Here is a 22,262-nt window from a genome sequence, read left to right as displayed (position 1 = left end):
AGTTGGCCCCCCGGCTCTGAGGATGGCTCCATGGACTCTGCCTCAGGTGCTGGGATGTCTCCAATTGCAACAGAGCAATGCCCCAGATGGGCTGAGCATCGCCCCCTGGTGGGCATGTCGGGTGGCTTCCCATTGGGTGCATATGGGAGTCTGTCTCTCTGCCTCCCTGTTTCTCACTTCAGAAAAATATAAAAAACGAAAAACGTTCCTGGTTGTGATTTGGAGATAAGGAGCACTTACATGAAAAGTGATTGTCACATGTTGAGTTGCATCCCCAAATTGGTAAAAATTACCAGCAACATTTTTTTAAAAAATTCATCAGAATGAAGAATGTAAACTTATGTAGGTGGTTAGTATTGGCATATATTTCATGTCTTCTCTGCTCCTTTCTAAAGTAAGATTCTTAGATTTGAGGTTTAAAGAGGAACGTAAAATTTGAAAGACATTATGACACTTGTTGGTATCACTTTCCCTGATTGAATTATATTCAAAATTAATTTTTAATATCTTTTTTACACTTCCTATTTGGATTTTTAATAATCTACTGTGTATTTATAATATTGACTTTGTTTTTTACTTATTATAGATAATATATGTATTTATTTTAGGAAATTTAGAAGATACAGAGAAGTGTGGTACATAAAAATCAATTAAGCTTAACATTTTAATCTATAACCTTCTAATACCTAATGAATAAGAACACATTTTAAAACAAAATTGGAGTAATATTTTTATGTGTTTTGGAGACTGCCTTCCTTCACTGAATAGTGAATATCCATGTCATATTCACTACCACAAATTTTTCAATTCCTGCACAACATTCTCTAGCATGACTATTCAACGACTAATTTAAATAATTCCCTATTATTAGACATTTAGGTTGTTTCTAGTTGTTTTTACTCGAATAAGTGTCACCATAATGAAAAGATCTGTACACAAACTCTTGTTATTTCCTTAAGATAAATTATTGTAGATGAAACTGGCAAGTCAAAGACTAGTCTTTTGTCATTTAAATTCATTCTTGAGAATCCTATTAGTTTCATCTCGGGAGTGTATCACTATTCAGGGAGTTGGTATAAGTGGGTAGAAAATAGACTCTGACTTAAAGACAGTTATATTTGAATTCCTGTTTCAGTTTTACATATTTAATTCCTATTTCCTTGATGCCTGCTATGTGCCAGACATTGCATGAGGACTTTACATTACCTACACACTTTTACAACAATCCTGAGGAGATGTGTTAGACACCACATTTTCATGGCTGAGAAGAACTGATGTTTCAGAGACTCACTAATTTTTACAAGGCTGTACATGTAATGAATGACTTAGCAGGAAGACAAATCCTGATCACAAAGCCTAAATTTTATTCACATGAGTGTAAAGGACCTAACAATTGTGGACTATCTTGGGAGATATTAATCCTTGCCAGTGTGAGTTAATAACTTTGTTAGAGAGACAGAGCTAATACACACATAATGAGGAAAAATTTAAGTTGTGAGTTAATGTCATACCAAAAAGAAGGAAGCAGGCATGGAATGTATAGCAAAGAGATGGTCTTGGGCTCATATATGCCCATCTTTTTATCTTTGTGTGAATATAGTTTCATAGTCTTCCACAATCCAGTCCTCAATCCAGTCCACAACAAGCAAACAAACAAATCAAACAGAAATTAAAGTACACCAACACTGTATAGAAAGGATCTGAAACTTTACCCTACCTACAAGCTAGTAAGTTGTCTTGCCAGGTTTATAAAGGCTGGGAGAAATTTCAAGACTTCTGGATCAGAGCCAAAGAACTTGATTACTCACAGTTAAGTTAGCAGCACAAGTTTTATGATCATGTCCATTGTCCTTGCCTCACAAATCCTAGGGGTGATGTTCTAAGTAGGTATCATTTAGAGTTAGACCAGGGGCCGGGAACCTATGGCTCGTGAGCCAGATGCAGCTCTTTTGATGGCTGCATCTGGCTCACAGACAAACCTTTAATAAAAAAAATAATAATGTTAAGAATATAAAACATTCTTGCCCTGGCCAGTTGGCTCAGTGGTAGAGTGTCGGCCTGGTGTGCAGAAGTCCTGGGTTCGATTCCCAGCCAGGGCACACAGGAGAAGCGCCCATCTGCTTCTCCACCCCTCCCCCTCTCCTTCCTCTCTGTCTCTCTCTTTCCCTCCCGCAGCGAGGCTCCATTGGAGCAAAGATGGCCCGGGCACTGGGGATGGCTCCTTGGCCTCTGCCCCAGGCGCTAGAGTGGCTCTGGTCGCACAGAGCCACGCCCCGGAGGGGCGGAGCATCGCCCCCTGGTGGGCAGAGCGTCGCCCCCGGTGGGCGTGCAGGGTGGATCCCAGTCGGGCGCATGCTGGAGTCTGTCTGACTGTCTCTCCCCGTTTCCAGCTTCAGAAAAATACAAAAAAAAAAAAAAAAAGAATATAAAACATTCTCATGTATTACAATCCATTCATTTCCTACTGCTCATGTTCATGGTTGCGGGTGGCTGGAGCCAATCACACCTGTCCTCTGGGACAACACCAAATTTTTATTGGATAATGCGTAACATACACGGGTCGTTGTATGGCTCTCACAGAATTACATTTTAAAATATGTGGCATTCATGGCTCTCTCAGCCAAAAAGTTTCCCGACCCCTGATATAGACAGTGGGTTTGCCTTACAGTTGCAGAACCCTAAGCTTGGGAAGCTTATCTTTTAAAGAGGCTGCTGGGAAACCTGTCCAAAATTATCCCTGGAGCAAACACTATCTTTACTATTCTGGAGGAGAGCAAACAAAACTCTCATCTGTTCTGGAGGGAGACATTATCTTTGGGTTGTAAGCCTGGTGTTCTAAATTCTAGTGATAAAAAATATTGAAAACTGCTATGTATTGGCCACTGTGTTAGTCTCAATACTTCTGTTTGTGAGTCACAAAATGTATTCTTGTTTATCCAGCAAAGAACTTATAATATGTTTGCAATATGAGAACTCATGTCTTACACAACTGTGGAAATTTTTTAGTCATTATTTCTTTAAATGTTGATCCTTTCTTTTTATTTTTCTTTTACTTCTAAGAGATAAACATGGGAATGTCCTACCTTACTTTATATGTCTTATCATTTCTTTTTCATATTGTTATCCATTTACCAATCTTATCAATTGGAGAGTTTCTTCAGAATTGTTTTCCAATTGAGTAATTCTTTCTTAGACTAGGCCTAGTCTGAATTTATTCTAGATACTTATTCTTTGTGCTGATATTTCTATTAATATCTGTAATTTTTTCAAGTTTCTCACTGTTTTTTAAACCATTTATTCTTTATTCATATCTGATTTTTTATATCTGGTTGTTCATATATTGCTAATTTCTTTTTCTTTTTTGTGAATGTAATTCTTTCCTTTTTTTTTTTTTTTTTTTTTTTTTTGATCCTATACCATTTAAGAGTCATTTTTTATTTGTATTTCAATAAGGGAAAACTGTCCTGGATGGTGAGTTTATGGAGACAAGTTTATGGTTTCCTTCTATGGTTTAAATTTTAGTTTACTTATCTTTAATGAGGTTTGTTTTTTTTTTTTTTTTTTTTTAATTTTTCTGAAGCTGGAAACGGGGATAGACAGTCAGACAGACTCCCGCATGCGCCCGACCGGGATCCACCCGGCACGCCCACCAGGGGCAGTGCTCTGCCCATCCTGGGCGTCGCCATATTGCGACCAGAGCCACTCTAGCGCCTGAGGCAGAGACCACAGAGCCATGCCCAGCGCCCGGGCCATCTTTGCTCCAATGGAGCCTTGGCTGCGGGAGGGGAAGAGAGAGACAGAGAGGAAGGCGCGGCGGAGGGGTGGAGAAGCAAATGGGCGCTTCTCCTATGTGCCCTGGCCGGGAATCGAACCCGGGTCCTCCGCACGCTAGGCGGACGCTCTACCGCTGAGCCAACCGGCCAGGGCCTAATGAGGTATTTTTTGTTTGTTTTGCTTTTTCTTTCTTTTGGCATTCTTTTCTCCTGTTTTGGGGATTTGCCTTTGCCATAATGTTGCTTTAGGAGTCCCCTAGTCCAAAGCCTTTCTACCTGTCATGACTCTGAGGACATGGCTGACCTAGTCACCAAGCCAGTATGAAGTAGACCCCATGTCTCTGCTCCATCCTGCAATTCCAGGCACCTGGCTCCATGGAAGGGAGAAGGTGCAGAATATTTTCAGTCTTCTCTTCCAGACAAGAGAGACTGCATGCTCTCCACTGCATCTAGGTCAGGACCTTCATTGTGCAGTGGCTGTTTCAGTTCCTTTACCTTCCAGGCCTCTGCCTACTTCTAGTCCTAGACTTCGACTCAGCCTATGGTTTCTGCCCTCTTTTCCACTGTGTATCTGATCCGTTAAGTCCATTGAATACTTATCTTTTGTCTTTGACAAGTGTATGTTTGAAAGAGGTGGGAGTGGAGCTTGAGTTATGATGAACCCACAGCACTTTTTAGACTACAGATCTTAGTCCCAAGTCATAGGAGGAGGGAAGATTTCACTGCTCTCAGCATTTTTATACTAGTTCCAACATGTGAGACATACTCAGGAAAAAGACACGAGGCTCTGGGATACCACTGGCAGCACCTTAGGCAAAAGTAGTTCTCATCAAGATCATGCAGAATTATTTGATTTGTCACAATTCCCAACATTGATAAAATTTATCTAGAATCTGACTGCAGCCCTGGCCAGTTCTCGCTTAACAAATATTAAAATAAGTAAATAAATAAAAATAAAATAAAATCTGACTGCACCCAATCAACAGAGCTAACAAAGCTGATACCTGATGCTGTTACCTGACAGGGGACCTGCCCTTTGTGTCTACCTAGGGCTTTGCAGTAGTGTGTGGGTTCTTGACTTTGTGCAGGAAAAATCTTGCAAGTCCAACTGATTTTGAGAGTAAGTTTAATAAGGTTGGGGTCAGTGAAACAAGGAAGGGCCTAGAATAGAAGAAGCAACAGGAGAGCCTGGGTGGGGCTGCTTTGGCTCACTGGGGAGTCAGAGAAGAGGGGGCCACAGAGACAAGTTCAGGGGGTTAGTCTGAACTGGCACCGCCCACTGCCCCTCTGGTTGCAGGTCTCATGGGGACCCTTAGGGTTGAGGAGATGCATGCTTGTGGGAGAAGAAGAGGGTAAGGTGGGAGGGAAAGGCCCAGGTGTGCACCCAGGAGGGAGAGCGCCCTGGTCATCAGTCCTAAGGGATTTTAAGCATGGAGATCTTAGGGCAGGTCCCAGGGAAGAACTCAATGGAATGTTCATCAGCTCTCCAAGTGAGTCCTTTTAGGGTTGTGGTCTCCGCTGATTGGTCAGCACTGGAGCAGGGGGTCATTTTTTTCTGTGGTGGTTACATTATTAACATGGTATCTTTTAAATTTCCTTTTTTTATATACAAAGCAAAATACCTTTAACATTGAATATGACATGCTCAAAATTCTGGTGGTGATTAACTTTGATATACATAAATTATATTTTACATGTAATTTTATAAAAGCAAAAGGAATCTATGTAAGAATTTAGTAACTCAAACATAGTTATCTCTTAAGCCAAAAATACTAGCCATATTTGAGGCACTGTGCAACTACCCCACTTGTGGCAGAATATATGGTTTTTAAACCAGGATATAAGGCAACTTTGACACATTTCTCAAAGGATTAGCAAATGAAACACAAGCTACAAAAATGTATAACCAATTAATGCTAAAAGTGCCTGGTTCAAGCTGTCGAATATTTAGGTGTAGGACTTTATATAATGAAAATTTACTTGAATAGAATTTTGATTTTACAAAAAAAAAATGAAAGGAGAAAACAGAAAAATCAATAGCAAGTGTAATAAGGTTCTTTCAGTACAATACGATGCATGCCTCCATTTTATTTTCTTTCTGAGAAAAATAATTTTTCTCTAATGGCTGTGACCATGTCATAGTGAGAATTATTCACTCTTTGGAACATTTACTTCTTTCCCTTAATACATGAGGCTTCTAAAATGGTATCCTGGCTGCTCTTAAAATATACATCCTTTGATTTTTGTCTCCACTTCAATATCAAATATTTCAAAGACACTTCAAACTCAACATGTCCTAAATTGACTTACACTGTCCCACCCAAAGTTGGTTCTTTGTTCTCTGTCTTATTAATAGCACCACCAGTCATCCTTTTATGCTAACCAGAAATTGAGGCATTGTCTTGATGTATCCTTCTCTCCTACTTTCTTTCTTTCTTCTCTTCTTTTCCGAGTGAGAGGAGGGAAGATAGAGAAAGATTTCTGCATGCGCCCTAACTGGGATCCAACAGCAACCCCCATCTGGGGCCATGCTTACTACAAAGCTATGTTTAGTGCCTGAGGCAAAGGCTCCACATAGCCATCCTCAGCACCTGGGGCTGATGCACTTGAATTAATAAAGCCATGGCTATGGGAGTGGAGGGGGAGGAAGTGAGAAAGGGGAGGGATGAAGAAGCAGATGGCCATTTCTCCTGTGTACCTTGACTGAGAATTGAACTGGGGACATCAGCACACCAGGCCAAAACCCTACCACCGAGCCAACCATCCAGGGCTACTCTCCTACTTTCTGTTTTCAGTCCATAGCAAGACTGAATTTTTTCCACCTCTTTATTCAACCCAGTACCAATTGTAATACAATACTTGCTATTATAGAAATCATGGATTGAGGCAACACATCATGTTGTGTCAGTATTTACTGAGGCCCTTGTGTAAAGCTCTGGGTGAGTTGCTATACAAGGGGTCTGGCACCTGAAGTAGCTGTAGGTTCTGTACTGTGGGGGGTTACTTTTTAGTGAAAGGTGTAAGACAAGCATGTAAATAACTGTTACACCAAATAAGACGTTTCAGTCCCATGAAAGGAATCCCAATAACATCCTGTGAAATTTCAAAGAAATGGAGTGTCTGTCTGCTAGCAGGTACAGGACAGGTGGGCTTATCCAGAAGGCAGCCTTTAAATCAGCACTGCAAGGGATAAGCATGACTTAATCATGAGAAATAGAGTTAACACTAGATGAACATTATTGCTGGAAAGTACAGCTTGAGCAAAATCATGAAAGAAAGGTGATTTGTTCACAGAAAGGCAAGCATTTAATCCAAGTTACAAGGGAAGAACTCAGAAATAGGACTGAAGAGACCAGGGCACTGGTAGCATTGTAAGTCAGGCTGAGAGGTTCGACCAGTGTTCTTGACAGCCCACACTGGAGAGTACCATGAGATTCCTGCACCCTGTTATGCACCATCCTTTCATGGTTTCTAGCAGGTAAGCACAGACACAACAACACACACTACAGCAATAATTTTGGATGTATTTTGCTTGTTTCCAATATTTCTTAACTTTAAGCTATTGTATTTTTTTTACATATAATGTTTTGAAGTTGGTGGGGGCAGGAGAGTTAGTCCCCATGTTTAATTATCAAGGCAGTTAAGCGCCTAATTTTTAGATATTTTGAGATGAGGAATCTGTTGATATATATTTCTTTCTATGTTTTGGTGGGATGTTTTTGTTTGGTGTATGTGTACGCATGCACACATGGGTGTGTGTGTGCATACTTATATTCTAAGTAAATTTTATTTTGGAAAATATTATCTTGACTAAAAGGGATAAAAGAATTGTCCATCGCGCCTTGGACTTTGGACTAAGATCAAGTGTCAAGGAATCGTCCACATGAAATCTAGGAGAGAAGGTCTCATTGAGGCACAAGCTAGTGGCAGTGTCGCCCACCTCCTCGCACTCCCACCCACTTCCTGACAACTTCAGGAGAAATTATTTGTATTTGTATTTTTTGAGCCCAACCATGTTTAACAGTGGCTTTATTAGGTGAATGCTTAAAAGTACTCAACATTATATTCTTTTTTTTTAACATTATATTCTATTTACTTCACATTAACATTAGCAAATACATTGTTAGCAAATCTTAAATATTCCAAATCAACAAGTTTGAAATACAGACAACCTTCTCTGAAATAACTCTTCTTAGGTGACATGATGACTGAAAGAGCCTAAGACTTGAGTTCGAATGTCTAGCGAACAGCCACTAAGTCATCACGGGTGAACTCATACTAGGTCTCAGGGTTGAGAGGCGCAGACGCCTTCTCTATCCAAGACAGAGAATCCAGTAAGAGACAGGTGAAGCTAGGGGATATAGTAAGGTCCATTTAGGACCAGAATATTAAGAACTGATAACTTACTTTTGCCCACCTGAAATACCTTCTTATGCCTTTCTTCCTGACTTCCCCTTCTAGAAAAAGTTCCCAAATAAGAGCTGAATGGCTTTCAAACATGGTTACTTGTCTTGGAGCAATTTTACAAGGAAAAGGCAATTGAATGAGCACTCCCTGGGGAAGATCACTGATGAGTATCTATGCTCCCATGTAGCAACAAATGAAGGGATTCAAATAAAGGAAGAGGCAGTTGCTAAAATATGCTGAGAAGTTGTAAATAATTCCTAGGAGTAAGTTAAGTTGATACGTGCTTAACACAACAATAAAAACAGAGTAAAGAACCATTGCTTTCATACAATTTGCCATTGACCTTGACTCACATAACCAGAGGAAACTGAGACCAAGGGGGAAAGAGTTGCGGTCATGTGGTGTTCTGCAGAAATGGGGGGGCCTGCACCCCCTTGTCCCAGGACCTAGTTCAGTTCCTGTGTGTATCATCTGTCTTCCTTTTTTCTCCAAAGAACAAGTGTAAAAATTTAGCCTGTTATTGCTGGAAAGGAACTTTTCTTCTGGTTTCTTATCTTAGAGCTCGGAAAACTAAAGCCAGAGCAATTGAATCTTGACCATTTTAAAATCGGTTAATTCCTGGGTCATAACTCAAATACCCTAATTTTCAGACCAGCACTTTCACTAGTGTCTGTATTCCTCACTGGTTGTGGAAGTTTGTGTTCACAAAACTGATGATATGACTAGTTTTTGTTGGACTTTCAGGGGCTGCTTTGTATGAGTTACTCAAAATGGGCATTTAAACTTAAATTTAACCAATTTCTTTGCAGTTGGGACTTACCTTATTGAGTAGTATATTCAAGGGTCAAGAAATCTTTGCTCATGTTTCTCAAAGATATTTTTTACTTAAGATAAAATGTGGAAACAACTAGTTTAAAATAGCAATCTAATTTATAGTGACCTTGAAATGTTTGGCAAATATCATTTAGGAACTAGATTTAATGACTGCTTGATATGAGTTGATGATTATCAACACCATGATCTTTTCATTTCTTTGTAAAGACACCTCATCTCTGCTTTGAGTTTAGAGATTTGCATTTTTAAGTAACCAAAGTATCAGCAGGGACCAATAAAACTGCATTAATCAATAAAACATCTTAGTTACACTTTCTCTCATTAATATTTGAAGTTGTACCATAATCCAAGACTTTATTTAGCATGTTACTTTGTGTTGCAGTTAAGATAAATGTTTACCTTTATTTCAAGAGTTTTTGGCTTTTGCTGAAGTTTAAAAGGTTAGTTTCATTTCAATTCCATGCCAGACAGTATCTACTGTTTCCCTGCTCAGATGGATGAAGTAGCAGTTATGCCTCCTCCCATCTCCTTTTTTCCCACTTCCTGGTGTTGTTACATTATTCCTTAACACTGTCAAAGTTTAGCCTTTGTAGTGTAGTGTGTCTGTAACCATATTTGTAGGGTCACATGATCTTTTTTCTGTGTTTACACTGAATCCACCACAGGTCTTTTTTACTATACCCTCTCCTTTTCTGAGTTCTTGCATCATTCTCTTGGGTAGCTACCTTGTGTCACTTCATGGTTATTTCCAGAAAGCCTCAAACCCTGAATTCTTCCCTGCTGGAGTTTGAAGCTCAGTGTAGTTAGGTAAAATATACTTACCTTAACATTTCTTTTCCTCCACACGTTATGAGCGCTGTTCCACGATCTCACTGGCGGTGTGTGCTGCTGCCGAGCGCACCACGCCACGTGCTTCCTCTGTTCGTGGCTGCCGTTTTCTGTGTGATGCCCATGAGGCTTTCAGGAGTTTTGCCAAGCTGTGTTTTCATGTCAGTTTTGTGTGTGCCCTATAATGAGTTACAGCCAGCTCACCCGGGCCCAGAGAGCCAAGAGAATCTCTGTTCTTTTCCTTTACACTTTGTGTGCTTAAACCATGCTCCGTACCCAGCCGGTGAGCTCAGTCCTGTTTATTCTGCATCTCGTGGCTTTTTTGTCATGGTTTCCCTCCGTATCTTTCCTCAGTTCAACTGACTCACTGTTTATCTATTTCTGTTTTCTTCTTATTTCTTTACTAAAACTTTGTACCATCTCCTAAGGAATTTTTTCTTTAATGAGAGATCATGTTAGAAGCACCTTTAAGAGAGATGGAGAACTCTCTCTCTCTGAACCCTTTCCGTGACTCTTCCCTGTGTTATCCATCCTTCATCTGCCCTTTGTTTATAATCCCTCCCTCTTCTTCCTTCTTTTCTTTCTTCCTTTTTTGTTAAAAGTATGTATGGTGACAAATCTCTTCCCCAGTGGGACCAGGAACACAACTGTGTTCTACATTTAAAAACAAAGCAGAACAAAAAGTAGGTGTGGTCACAGGATGATTTTAGTCTTTAGTTCGGATTAGGTGGGTTCTAGACCACCTTCTCACCACATTTGCGTTTTCTTCACCTAGGCACAGACACCTTCAGTTTTGAACCCTTAAAAAGCAAGCCCCAGTAGCGCCGTTCGCATTGGTTCTCTGTGGCTCACAGCACAAGCCCGTAATGACAGTGTTTCCGTAATGTGATGAAGCAACTGCTGCTGCCTCTCTTCTTCCCTTTGCTCTGTCTCCCCTGGCCACTGGTCACCCTCTGTTGGACTAGTGGGCGATAGGTCCCTGTCCCATAGTCTTCCCCAGCTCCCCAGCCTTTGCTTTGCTCTCCTGCCTGTTGATCTGAGTCCCATCAGCACCCTTTCTCACTCCATCGGTGACCTACTTATGCACCTAGCAAAGCTCACTATGTAGACTTCTCAGGGCTGTGCACTTCATGTTAGAAACGTCTCTTTCATTGCAAATTGAGGTCTGAGGGGTGATGTGTTGGTTCTCAGCTTCTTCATCCATTTCAAACAGATTTCACAAGGTTTGACAGTTTTGCTTTATACATTGGGAAACTGTGGCCATTTCTATTTGTCTTGAAAGAGACATTTCTCTACTTTCCATTCATTTTGCTGTTTAGTGAATTTTAAGGGAGGGAGAAATTACTTTATTCTGTGGTGTTTAACTTGAACTAACTCTCACTCAGCTTCTTGATCGAATAGGGCAAGGTGCCCTGGCATTTTCTGTGACTTCTTTGGTTGATAGAAGATAGCAAAAGTAAGGTTATGATGTTTTTGAGCCCAGGCCTTAAAAAGCTGTGAGTGTCCCCTTTGTGTCTCTTGGAACACTTTCTCTGAGAACCCTGAACTTCCAGGAAGGGGATGAGACTAACCGTGAGACCACCACATGTGCTGTATTAACCACATATAGACACTGTGCTTACCAGTCCTGCTGGAGCCCAGCCTCTTGGCAGTCCCCAGAAAGTGCCAACTGTGTGAGTGAAGCTATGTTTGACCCCTTCAGACCAGCCTGCCCACCAGCTGAATACCACTGAGTGACCTTAGTTGACACCACACGAGCTGAATTGCCTACCTATGAGTCCTGCCTCAATTTCTGGTCCACAAAATCATGAAATATAATAAAAATGTGGTTTTTTTTAAGCTGCAGAATTTTAGGATAATTTGTTACATGGCAAGGAATAACCAGAACAAGAGGATAAGAATCTTATTGAAGTCACCAATATTCATATTATCAATGTGACTTAAAACCTTAGGTGGATGATATAACAAAGAGTCTGACCTTGAGACTGAGACTAGATGTGTCTGGGCACCCAGTGAGGTTAGTATTCACATAGATGGAGGGCACCAAGGAGCTTCCCAGGAAAGAATTGAAGCTGTGCCCACTGTGGCTCATGTGACCTTCTGGGAGATGACTGATACTAAGGGACAGAGCACAGCTTTGACCCAGTAAAAAGCCCCCATATTTAGAGGGAGTTGGAAGTCTGGATATAAGTATTGCCTATTAACTAAAGCTGTCCCAGTCGTAGCCCAATGGTCTGGGTACATACCTGTGTCCTAAGGAAGGGTGAGGTTATAATGGAAACTGAAAAAGCTACTTCATTCAACCTGTAAATGCAGTACAAGCAACAACATCAACCCCGTCTCAGTCAGCAAGGAACACAAAGGGACAAAATCCATCACTTCCACTTCCCAGAGGATTCCTGGGGGAAAGGAACAGCAGAAGCGGTGTGGCTATGTCTGGTGGGCCACGAAGCAATCATGTATCAACCCAGAGGATCCTCAGCAGAGGAACACGTAACCTGACAGAGCAGTGGAAGGCACTGCTTTGCCTGCTAGCAATGCTGGACTGTGCTCAGCCTTGCAGGCCTGGCCTCTACGCACTGGGGAGCTGCCAGAGCACCCAGAATGACTACTAGTGTGCCAGCCATCATCTGCCTGGCAGAGTGGGAAGGACACCTACACCCAGCTAAACAAGAACTGAGTAGCATGGTGTCTAGTTGAAGCAGACTTGTCCATGAGCAATTTTGAGACATACTTTTGGGGACTTCCTAAAATGACAGGAGCCCTACATTAGCGTATGATGACAATGAACCAGCAAAATCTGATAGTGTGAAGACCTCTCTTATACCCAAAGTGGTACAGGATGTACATGATGGCCCATGTTCTGTACTACAGAGGCACCATGCATCTCACATTCCACAAAAATGCTTTCCACCACTTTAATGTTATGTGGGGATTCAACATTACGAACTGTGCAGTGTGCACTGTGGGTCAGGAGCCTGGGAAACTCTGAATAAATTTATTTGACAACCCAGCCTGATTACCATCTGTGATATCAGCTACGTGCACCTTACGTTAGTACCACTAGAGAACTGGGGAGAGTGATAAGCTGTCCCTGATTCATGCTTTATTACCTGGGTCCTGATTCAGCCTGAAAATTGTTGTACTCCAAAGTACTTTCATATCAAAGTGCTTTCAGCAAATTTATGCAAAGATGAAATCCTAGAATATTTCCCTAGAATTTATGTGGATTAATTGGTTTGGCACTTCCTTGGTATCTTCAGCATAAGTCAATGGAACATTGTTTTTCATTAGAATTTAGTATTAAAATATGCTAATTATTGGCAAGGACATTTAAATTTTATAATATATTAGGGCCACTTTGTAAATTCTGGACCTTATGTTAGATTACCAAATTTCTATAATGTTAAGGTATTTAATGATATTCTAGAAATCATCATTTTAAAGGTAGCATTATCCATTTTTAGCTGTATGATATTGGCTCAAATCCTTACTTGTTTTTAAAATATTTGTACATTTTCTTTTAATTTTATAATTATTTTATTTACAGAGGTTCCTAAAAATAATCATATTTGATTTTATGAGATAAAATGCTATGACTCAAACAAGTAAATGTACTTAAATGGAGCAAAATAGAACCCATTTTCTAAAAAGACCAACATTACCTGGCCTTTCTCTTAGAGACATTCATCTTTAAAAAATTTTTAGAATATTCACAAATACAGAAAAGATGAGAGAATTTATCATCAGAAAGCCCCCACTCCAGGAAATACTAAAGGGGGTTTTCCAACCAGATTCAAAGAACAAAAGAAAACATAACCACAAGTAACAGCTCCACCAAGAAAACAATAAAACCAAACTTAAACTGTGACAACAAAAGAAAAAAAAAAGGGGAGAAAGGATGAAGATTAATAGTAGCAAAGGACGATGAAGTGCAGAAATACTCACAAGAAAGGGTACTACAATGAATATGGTAGGTACCCTTTTCATTACTTAATGGTAACCACCCTTGAAAAAACCACCACAAAAACACTTGACTTAAAAAAGGTAGCAACAGAGGAAAGAAGTATGGAATACAAACAAACAAAAACAAACGATAGAAAAACAAAAGAGAAGAATCAAACAAGATACAAAACTAACAGAAAGCAATTTATAAAATGGCAATAGGGAACCCACAAGTGTCAATAATTACACTAAATGTAAATGGATTAAACTTACCAATAAAAAGACACAGAGTAGCAGAATGGATTAAAAAAGAAAATCCAACTATATGCTGCCTACAAGAAACTCATCTAAGCAACAAGGATAAAAACAAATTCAAAGTGAAAGGCTGGAAAACAATACTCCAAGCAAACAACACCCCAAAAAAAGCAGGTGTAGCAATACTCATATCTAATAATGCTGACTACAAGACAGAAAAAGTACTCAGAGACAAAAATGGTCATTTCATAATGATTAAGGGGACACTGAATCAAGAAGACATAACAATCCTTAATATATATGCACCAAACCAAGGAGCACCAAAATATATAAGACAGCTACTTATTGACCTTAAAACAAAAACTGACAAAAATACAATCATACTTGGAGACCTCAATACACCGCTGACGGCTCTAGATCGGTCATCGAAACAGAGAATCAATAAAGATATAGTGGCCTTAAATGAAATACTAGAACAACTGGATATGATAGACATCTACAGGACATTTCATCCCAAAGCGACAGAGTATACATTTTTCTCTAGTGTACATGGAACATTCTCAAGAATTGACCATATGTTGGGCCACAAAGACAATATCAGCAAATTTAAAAAAATTGAAATTGTGCCAAGCATATTTTCTGATCATAAAGCCTTGAAACTAGAATTCAACTGTAAAAAAAAGGGGGAAAACCCCACAAAATTGTGGAAACTAAACAACATACTTCTAAAAAATGAATGGGTCAAAGAAGAAATAAGCGCAGAGATCAAAAGATATATACAGACATGAAAATGAAAATACGACATATCAGAATCTCTGGGATGCAGCAAAAGCAGTAATAAGAGGAAAGTTCATATCACTTCAGGCCTATATGAACAAGCAAGAGAGAGCCGAAGTAAACCACTTAACTTCACACCTTAAGGAACTAGAAAAAGAAGAACAAAGACAACCCAAAACCAGCCGAAGAAAGGAGATAATAAAAATCAGAGCAGAAATAAACGAAATAGAGAACAGAAAAACTATAGAAAAAATCAATAAAATAAGGAGCTGGTTCTTTGAAAAGATCAACAAAATCGACAAACCCTTGGCAAGACTCACCAAGGAAAAAAGACACAGGACTCAAATAAATAAAATCCAAAATGAAAAAGGAGAGATCACCACAGACATCATAGATATACAAAGAATTATTGTAGAATACTATGAAAAACTATATGCCACCAAATACAACAATCTAGAAGAAATGGATAAATTCCTAGAACAATACAACCTTCCTAGACTGAGTCATGAAGAAGCAGAAAGCCTAAACAGACCAATCAGCAGGGAGGAAATAGAAAAAACTATTAAAAACCTCCCAAAAAATAAAAGTCCAGGCCCAGACGGTTATACTAGTGAATTCTATCAAACATTCAAAGAAGACTTGGTTCCTATTCTACTCAAAGTCTTCCAAAAAATTGAAGAAGAAGCAATACTTCCAAACACATTTTATGAGGCCAACATAACCCTCATACCAAAACCTGGCAAGGAGGGCACAAAGAAAGAAAACTACAGACCAATATCTCTAATGAATACAGATGCTAAAATACTAAACAAAATACTGGCAAATCGAATACAACATATTAAAAAAATAATACATCATGATCAAGTGGGATTCATCCCAGAATCTCAAGGATGGTTCAACATACGTAAAACAGTTAACGTAATACACCATATCAACAAAACAAAGAACAAAAACCACATGATCTTATCAATAGATGCAGAAAAGGCTTTCGATAAAATACAACACAATTTTATGTTTAAGACTCTCAACAAAATGGGTATAGAAGGAAAATATCTCAACATAATAAAGGCCATATATGATAAACCATCAGCCAACATCATATTAAATGGTGTAAAACTGAGGACTTTCCACCTTAAATCAGGAACACGACAGGGGTGTCCACTCTCTCCACTCTTATTTAACGTGGTGCTAGAAGTTCTGGCCAGAGCAATCAGACAAGACAAAGAAATAAAAGGCATCCATATCGGAAAAGAAGAAGTAAAGGTATCACTTTTTGCTGATGATATGATCCTATACATCGAAAACCCAAAGGACTCCACAAAAAGATTACTAGAAACAATAAACCAATACAGTAAGGTCGCAGGATACAAAATTAACATACAGAAGTCCATAGCCTTTCTATATGCCAACAATGAAATATTAGAAAATGAACTCAAAAAAATAATCCCCTTCACGATTGCAACAAAAAAAATAAAATACCTAGGAATAAACATAACAAAGAATGTAAAGGACCTATATAAAGAAAACTACAAGGCATTGCTAAGAGAAATAGAAAAAGACACAATGAGTTGGAAAAATATTCCTTGTTCTTGGATAGGAAGAATAAATATAATTAAAATGGCCATATTACCCAAAGTAATATATAAATTTAATGCAATTCCCATCAAAATTCCTATGACATTTTTTAAAGAAATGGAACAAAAAATCATCAGATTTATATGGAACTATAAAAAACCCCGAATAGCCAAAGCAATCCTAAGGAAAAAGAATGAAGCTGGGGGCATTACAATACCTGACTTTAAACTATATTATAGGGCCACAATAATCAAAACTGCATGGTATTGGCAGAAAAATAGACACTCAGACCAATGGAACAGAATAGAAAGCCCAGAAATAAAACCACATATATATGGTCAAATAATCTTTGATAAAGGGGCCAACAACACACAATGGAGAAAAGAAAGCCTCTTCAACAAATGGTGTTGGGAGAACTGGAAAGCCACATGCAAAAGAATGAAACTCGACTACAGCCTGTCCCCGTGTACTAAAATTAATTCAAAATGGATCAAAGACCTAAATATAAGATCTGAAACAATAAAGTACATAGAAGAAGACATAGGTACTAAACTCATGGATCTGGGTTTTAAAGAACATTTTATGAACTTGACTCCAATGGCAAGAGAAGTGAAGGCAAAGATAAATGAATGGGACTACATCAGAATTAAAAGTTTTTCTCAGCAAGAGAAACTGATATCAAAATAAACAGACAGCCAACTAAATGGGAACTGATATTTTCAAACGACAGCTCAGATAAGGGCCTAATATCCAAAATTTACAAAGAACTCATAAAACTCAACAACAAACAAACAAACAATCCAATAAAAAAATGGGAAGAGGACATGAACAGACACTTCTCCCAGGAAGAAATACAAACGGCCAACAGATATATGAAAAGATGCTCAGCTTCATTAGTTATTAGAGAAATGCAGATCAAGACTACAATGAGATACCACCTCACCCTTGTTAGATTAGCTATTATCAACAAGACGGGTAATAACAAATGTTGGAGAGGCTGTGGAGAAAAAGGAGCCCTCATACACTGTTGGTGGGAATGTAAAGTAGTACAACCACTATGGAGGAAAGTATGGTGTTTCCTCAAAAAACTGCAAATAGAACTACCTTATGACCCAGCAATCCCTCTACTGGGTATATACCCCAAAACCTCAGAATCATTGATACGTAAAGACACATGTAGCCCCATGTTCATAGCAGCACTGTTCACAGTGGCCAAGACATGGAAACAACCAAAAAGCCCTTCAATAGAAGATTGGATAAAGAAGATGTAGCACATATACACTATGGAATACTACTCAGCCATAAGAAATGATGACATTAGATCATTTATAGCAAAATGGTGGGATCTTGATAACATTATACGGAGTGAAATAAGTAAATCAGAAAAAAACAAGAACTACATGATTCCATACATTGGTGGAACATAAAAACAAGACTAAGAGACATGGACAAGAGTGTGGTGGTTACCAGGGGTGGGGGAGGGAGGACGCAGGAGGGAGGGAGGGAGAGATTTAGGGGGAGGGGGAGGGGCACAGAGAAAACTAGATAGAGGGTGACAGAGGACAATCTGACTCTGGGCGAGGGGTATGCAACATAATTTAATGAGAAGATAACCTAGACATGTTTTCTTTGAATATATGTACCCTGAATTATTAATGTCATCCCATTAACATTAATAAAAATTTATTAAAAAATAAATAAATAAATAAATAAATAATTTTTAGGCTACAGAGAAAAAATAACTTAAGGGAATATCAAAAGCATTGACCTACTTATAGAGGTTTCAAGAAATACTGCAGTTTTGCCTATTTGTTTATTTTCATTCAAATTAGCAACGGCATAGGACTGACTGCATCCATTTTGGGTACCGTTGCCATCAGAAGAGACACATTTGCGTGGAATTGCATTTTCTGTGGATTCTGCAGCGCCTCACAGTAGGCAGGACACTGAGTGTATGATACTAATTTTATTTTTCAGTAAAGTAAGATTCACAAGACATATAGTTTGAGAGGAGGGCAGAGCAACCATTTTCCCTGAGCGCGTTTCATTTTTCGTTCTCTGCATTTTGCCATCATGTCAAAGGGGCTGAGTAATATCTATTGAAAGTTACACTTGAAATCTTTGTGTATTAAATTAGCCAAAACTTTTAACCACCTTATTGCTGGGGAAGAGAGAAAACTATTTTTTAAGGGCTAGAGCAGTATATTTTAGCCTCAGCAGACCAAATCAAAATGCCGTGCCTCTGTTCCTTCCGAGGGAGGCCAGGTGCAGAGAGCTTATCTCTGCCTGCTCAGCTGCCTAATCTTGTTTGCTTCCCCATTTAGTTTTGTAATCTCTGTGGGGGGGCGGGGCAGAGAATGCTGTATTTAACAGAATTTTTAGTTTGGAAAGATTATGATTCACTTTGACGTTAGATTTTTATACATTTTTATAAATACAGCTGGAGGAGTTTTTTTATTAAGTGAAAAAACCTAAAGTCAAAATACCATGATTTTCTAAGGGAAAGAAAAGGAAATAAATACCTGACTTGCTGTTATAGTCTTGGGAATTGAAATTGAAAGAGAATACTATTGTTTTATGGTCGACTCTTATATAGATCTGGCTATACCACAAGTTCCTGTAAAAAAAATTAAACGTGTGTGTGTGTGTAAAACCATTAGCTTGTCAGCCTAAAATGTAGTTGTTGTTCTCTGTCCATGGATGATAGTGTAATTCTTCTGTGTTTATTCAAATAAGGTGAAAGGAGGTCTTGAGTTCATTTGGGAGGATGTTAAATTTGATATAAATAAACATGAAAGGAGAGTTATGAAGTAGGCAGTTGGATGTAGGAATCTGGACTTCAGATCAGTCCATGTTAGTGATGGTCTTTGTAAGTCATTTGTTTATAGAGGTTCTTAATGATGGACTGGAGGAGGTTACTGAATGTGAGTATTTAGAAAGGGAGGTGACGGGCGCCTAGGCAAAGTCTGGGAGACACTAACATTCAGGAACTCAGCAGACAAGGTTAAGTTGTTATGACATAGGTCATATAGCCTGAAAAGCTCAAAATGTTTATGTATCTGCTGCCTTACAGGGAAGTTTGCCCATCCATACCCTAGAGTATGGGATTTTGGTCCTGGTAATAAATGGGCAAAAAGCATCAGAAAAAAGAAAAATCAGGAAATAATTTTAAATGCAGCAATAAAAAAATTATAATAGTACAGAGTATTCTATAGGGACATGTTAATTTTATATAAAATTCCTTGGTGTTCTTTTATTTCATGAGCTTTTGTATCCACATGGAGAAAAGAGTAGGGACACTGCGAATATAGAGATTAAGAATAAATTAAGAAAGGTGTTAGCTACAAGTGTCAGTCTGTTTCGTGTGAGGTTGACCCTTGAACAACATGGCTTTGAACTGTACTGGTTCATTTATACATGGGTTTTTTTCAATAGATATGCAAAGTACTGTTAATGTATTTTCTTTTATGACTTTAACTTTTTTTTTCTAGCTTTTATTGTAGGTAATTATATAGAGTGCAAATAACATACAAAATATCAGGGTTAAGGTTAGGGTTAGGGTTAATTGACTGTTCACATTATTGATAAGGCTTCTGGTTAACAATTAAGTTTTGGAGGAGTCATACCTTTCTTGTGGATTTCCGACAGCAGACGAAGGAAGGCTATGTCCCTGACCCTGCATTGTTCAAAAGTCAGCTGCATTACTTTTCCAACATCATCCAGCATGGCTACAAGTTTTATGTGTTTACCTGTACAGTCCAGAGGCAAGCACATCTCTAAGGAATTATATGCTAAAGAGAAGGGTTCTGTGAGTGAAAGGGTAATTGGAAGTATATTGGGGCTGGTGACTGACACTTGTCACTGCAGTCATTGCCAACTCTTCTGCTGCTCCGGCTTCTCTCCCACCATTTCAGACTAGACATTTGGCCAAAGAGTCAAACCGCAGATAAATAAAAACTGCTTTTCCAAGGCACAATAGCTCATACTCCCATTGCTATTACCAGTTTTGACTTTGTTACTAGAATCTAAAGATGTATAAGGAAACTAAAATATACCATTGATTAGATTTATGTTAAGCAAAGACTTCCTAGACTACCCCATTGGTTCCTGGATTGCCTTAGAAGATAGAGCTTGATATTTACAAGAGTATATTTAACCAAAGTAAACACAAATAAAGCTGCTTCATTGCCAGAGTATAACCGAATAGTAAAGATAAAAATTTAACATTGAACAGCAGCAGTTGGGGTTTCTTTTTTCAGTGTGTAGAACTGAAACGCAAGTGAAGCTGTAAGAACCATCCCTGAGGGTGCCTGTAACCTTTGACAAAACAGAAAGAAAATATTTACAGTCTGAAACTATGTCTCTTCAGTGTTACAGAGTAAATGAAATATATAATCTGGATAACAAGCTATACTTTTCCCAAGAGGACAAAAATTTTATAGAAGGATTTTGATTTTACTTTCTCCAAGTCTTATAGAAATAAATATTGAATAAAGTAACAAGAATGGAAACTAATTTTTATGAAGTAAAAGCAAAAGAAAAATGTTAGAAGTATAAAATGATCTTGAAACATACATACACACACACAGATATATTTGAGCATTTTAATTGTTTATAACCAGAGTTAAAAAATAATAAAATTTTTCTTCAGTTCCACAGTAGATGAACATATAGTAAAAGGAAAATATTTACTCCTTCCCCAGGAAATAAGTTTGAGCACCTACCATTTGTGAGACTCTGGTCTAGGAGTATGGACTGTATCAGCCAACAGATTTAATTTTTTTAAATCCTGTTTTCATGGTGTTTGTATACCAATGGTAAAGCCCAGACATTAAATACAATAATTTAGTAAATAATGTAGCATATTAGATGGTGATGCACGCTAAAGAAATAAAGAAATAAAACAAGGTAAATTGGATTGGGAGTTCTGGGATAGGGGTGGAATGGAATTCCAATGTTAAAATAGAATGATGAGCTCCAACCTCGCAAGGAAGGGAGGTCCCCTCAGCTCTCCGGGGAGAAGGAAGGGTCAGCTGAGCCTCTGAAACACTGGCAGTTTTATTAATCACTCTCTCTGTTTAGGATTTAGAAGGAGATCAGAATATTGTTCAATATCCTCCCCCCCCCCATTTTTACCCAAGTACCAAGTCAGTCCAAGAAAATTTTTTTAAATGTTCTTATAAAATATGTCCTATGGCTTTCACAACATTTTGAGTTTTTTCTCCTGTTGGGTTCACTGTTCTTAACCTCAGTCAACACCATCTCATTCCATGGGACCATCATCTCCTCAGTAGAGGTGGAGAGAAATGGAGATTTGAGAAATTTCAAGATGAAAACACTCTAATTTGGTGAGGGAGTGGATGCAGGTGGGGAAGATGGCAGTTTCCGATGTGTGCACCAAGTTAGGTGGTGGTGGCCGTCGATGTGACTGGAAACACTGGGGGAGCTGCATGCTTTGCTGCAGAAGGTCGTGCTTTAGTGATTGGACATTTGGAATGTGAATGCATTTAAGACAGCCCTATTTCTCAATGTCCAAGCCCTCCTCGACCTAGTTTCCTCAGCGTCCAACGCCATGCACTTTACGTCTGGCCACAGCAAGCACAACGGCACTGTCCTGGGCTCGTGCACTGCGGTTCACACAGGCTGTTCTTTCAGATCTCACCATCCACCTGTGGCCAGCCCCTCGTACAAATACCCACAAGTCATGGAATCTTACTCTTACTAAAAAACCAAGATTAAATGCTGAACTACTGAAAACCATTCCCAATTCTCCAGAATGAAATTCTTTCCTTTTTGCTATTTCCATAACATTTGATTGTTACTTTAGTTGTGGTATTTGCCATATCCCTTGTGTTGTTTTAAATGTTT

General features: G+C 38.8%; 1 protein-coding gene and 1 non-coding gene across 2 annotated transcripts in view; one reads left to right on the top strand and one right to left on the bottom strand.

Moving 5' to 3' along the window:
• Positions 1-22,262, top strand: part of MYO3A (myosin IIIA) — a 250,823-nt gene that overhangs the window by 104,026 nt on the left and 124,535 nt on the right. The gene's annotated exons all lie outside the window — the stretch shown is intronic.
• TRNAA-AGC (transfer RNA alanine (anticodon AGC)) lies at positions 3,852-3,927 on the bottom strand. The gene has a single exon. It is a non-coding gene; the product is annotated as a tRNA-Ala (tRNA).

The sequence above is a fragment of the Saccopteryx leptura genome, chromosome 5 (assembly GCF_036850995.1).
Source record: "Saccopteryx leptura isolate mSacLep1 chromosome 5, mSacLep1_pri_phased_curated, whole genome shotgun sequence".
Classification (NCBI taxonomy): domain Eukaryota; kingdom Metazoa; phylum Chordata; class Mammalia; order Chiroptera; family Emballonuridae; genus Saccopteryx; species Saccopteryx leptura.
The sequence above is the reverse complement of the archived record's forward strand: the minus strand, read 5'-3'. Positions and strand labels throughout refer to the sequence as shown.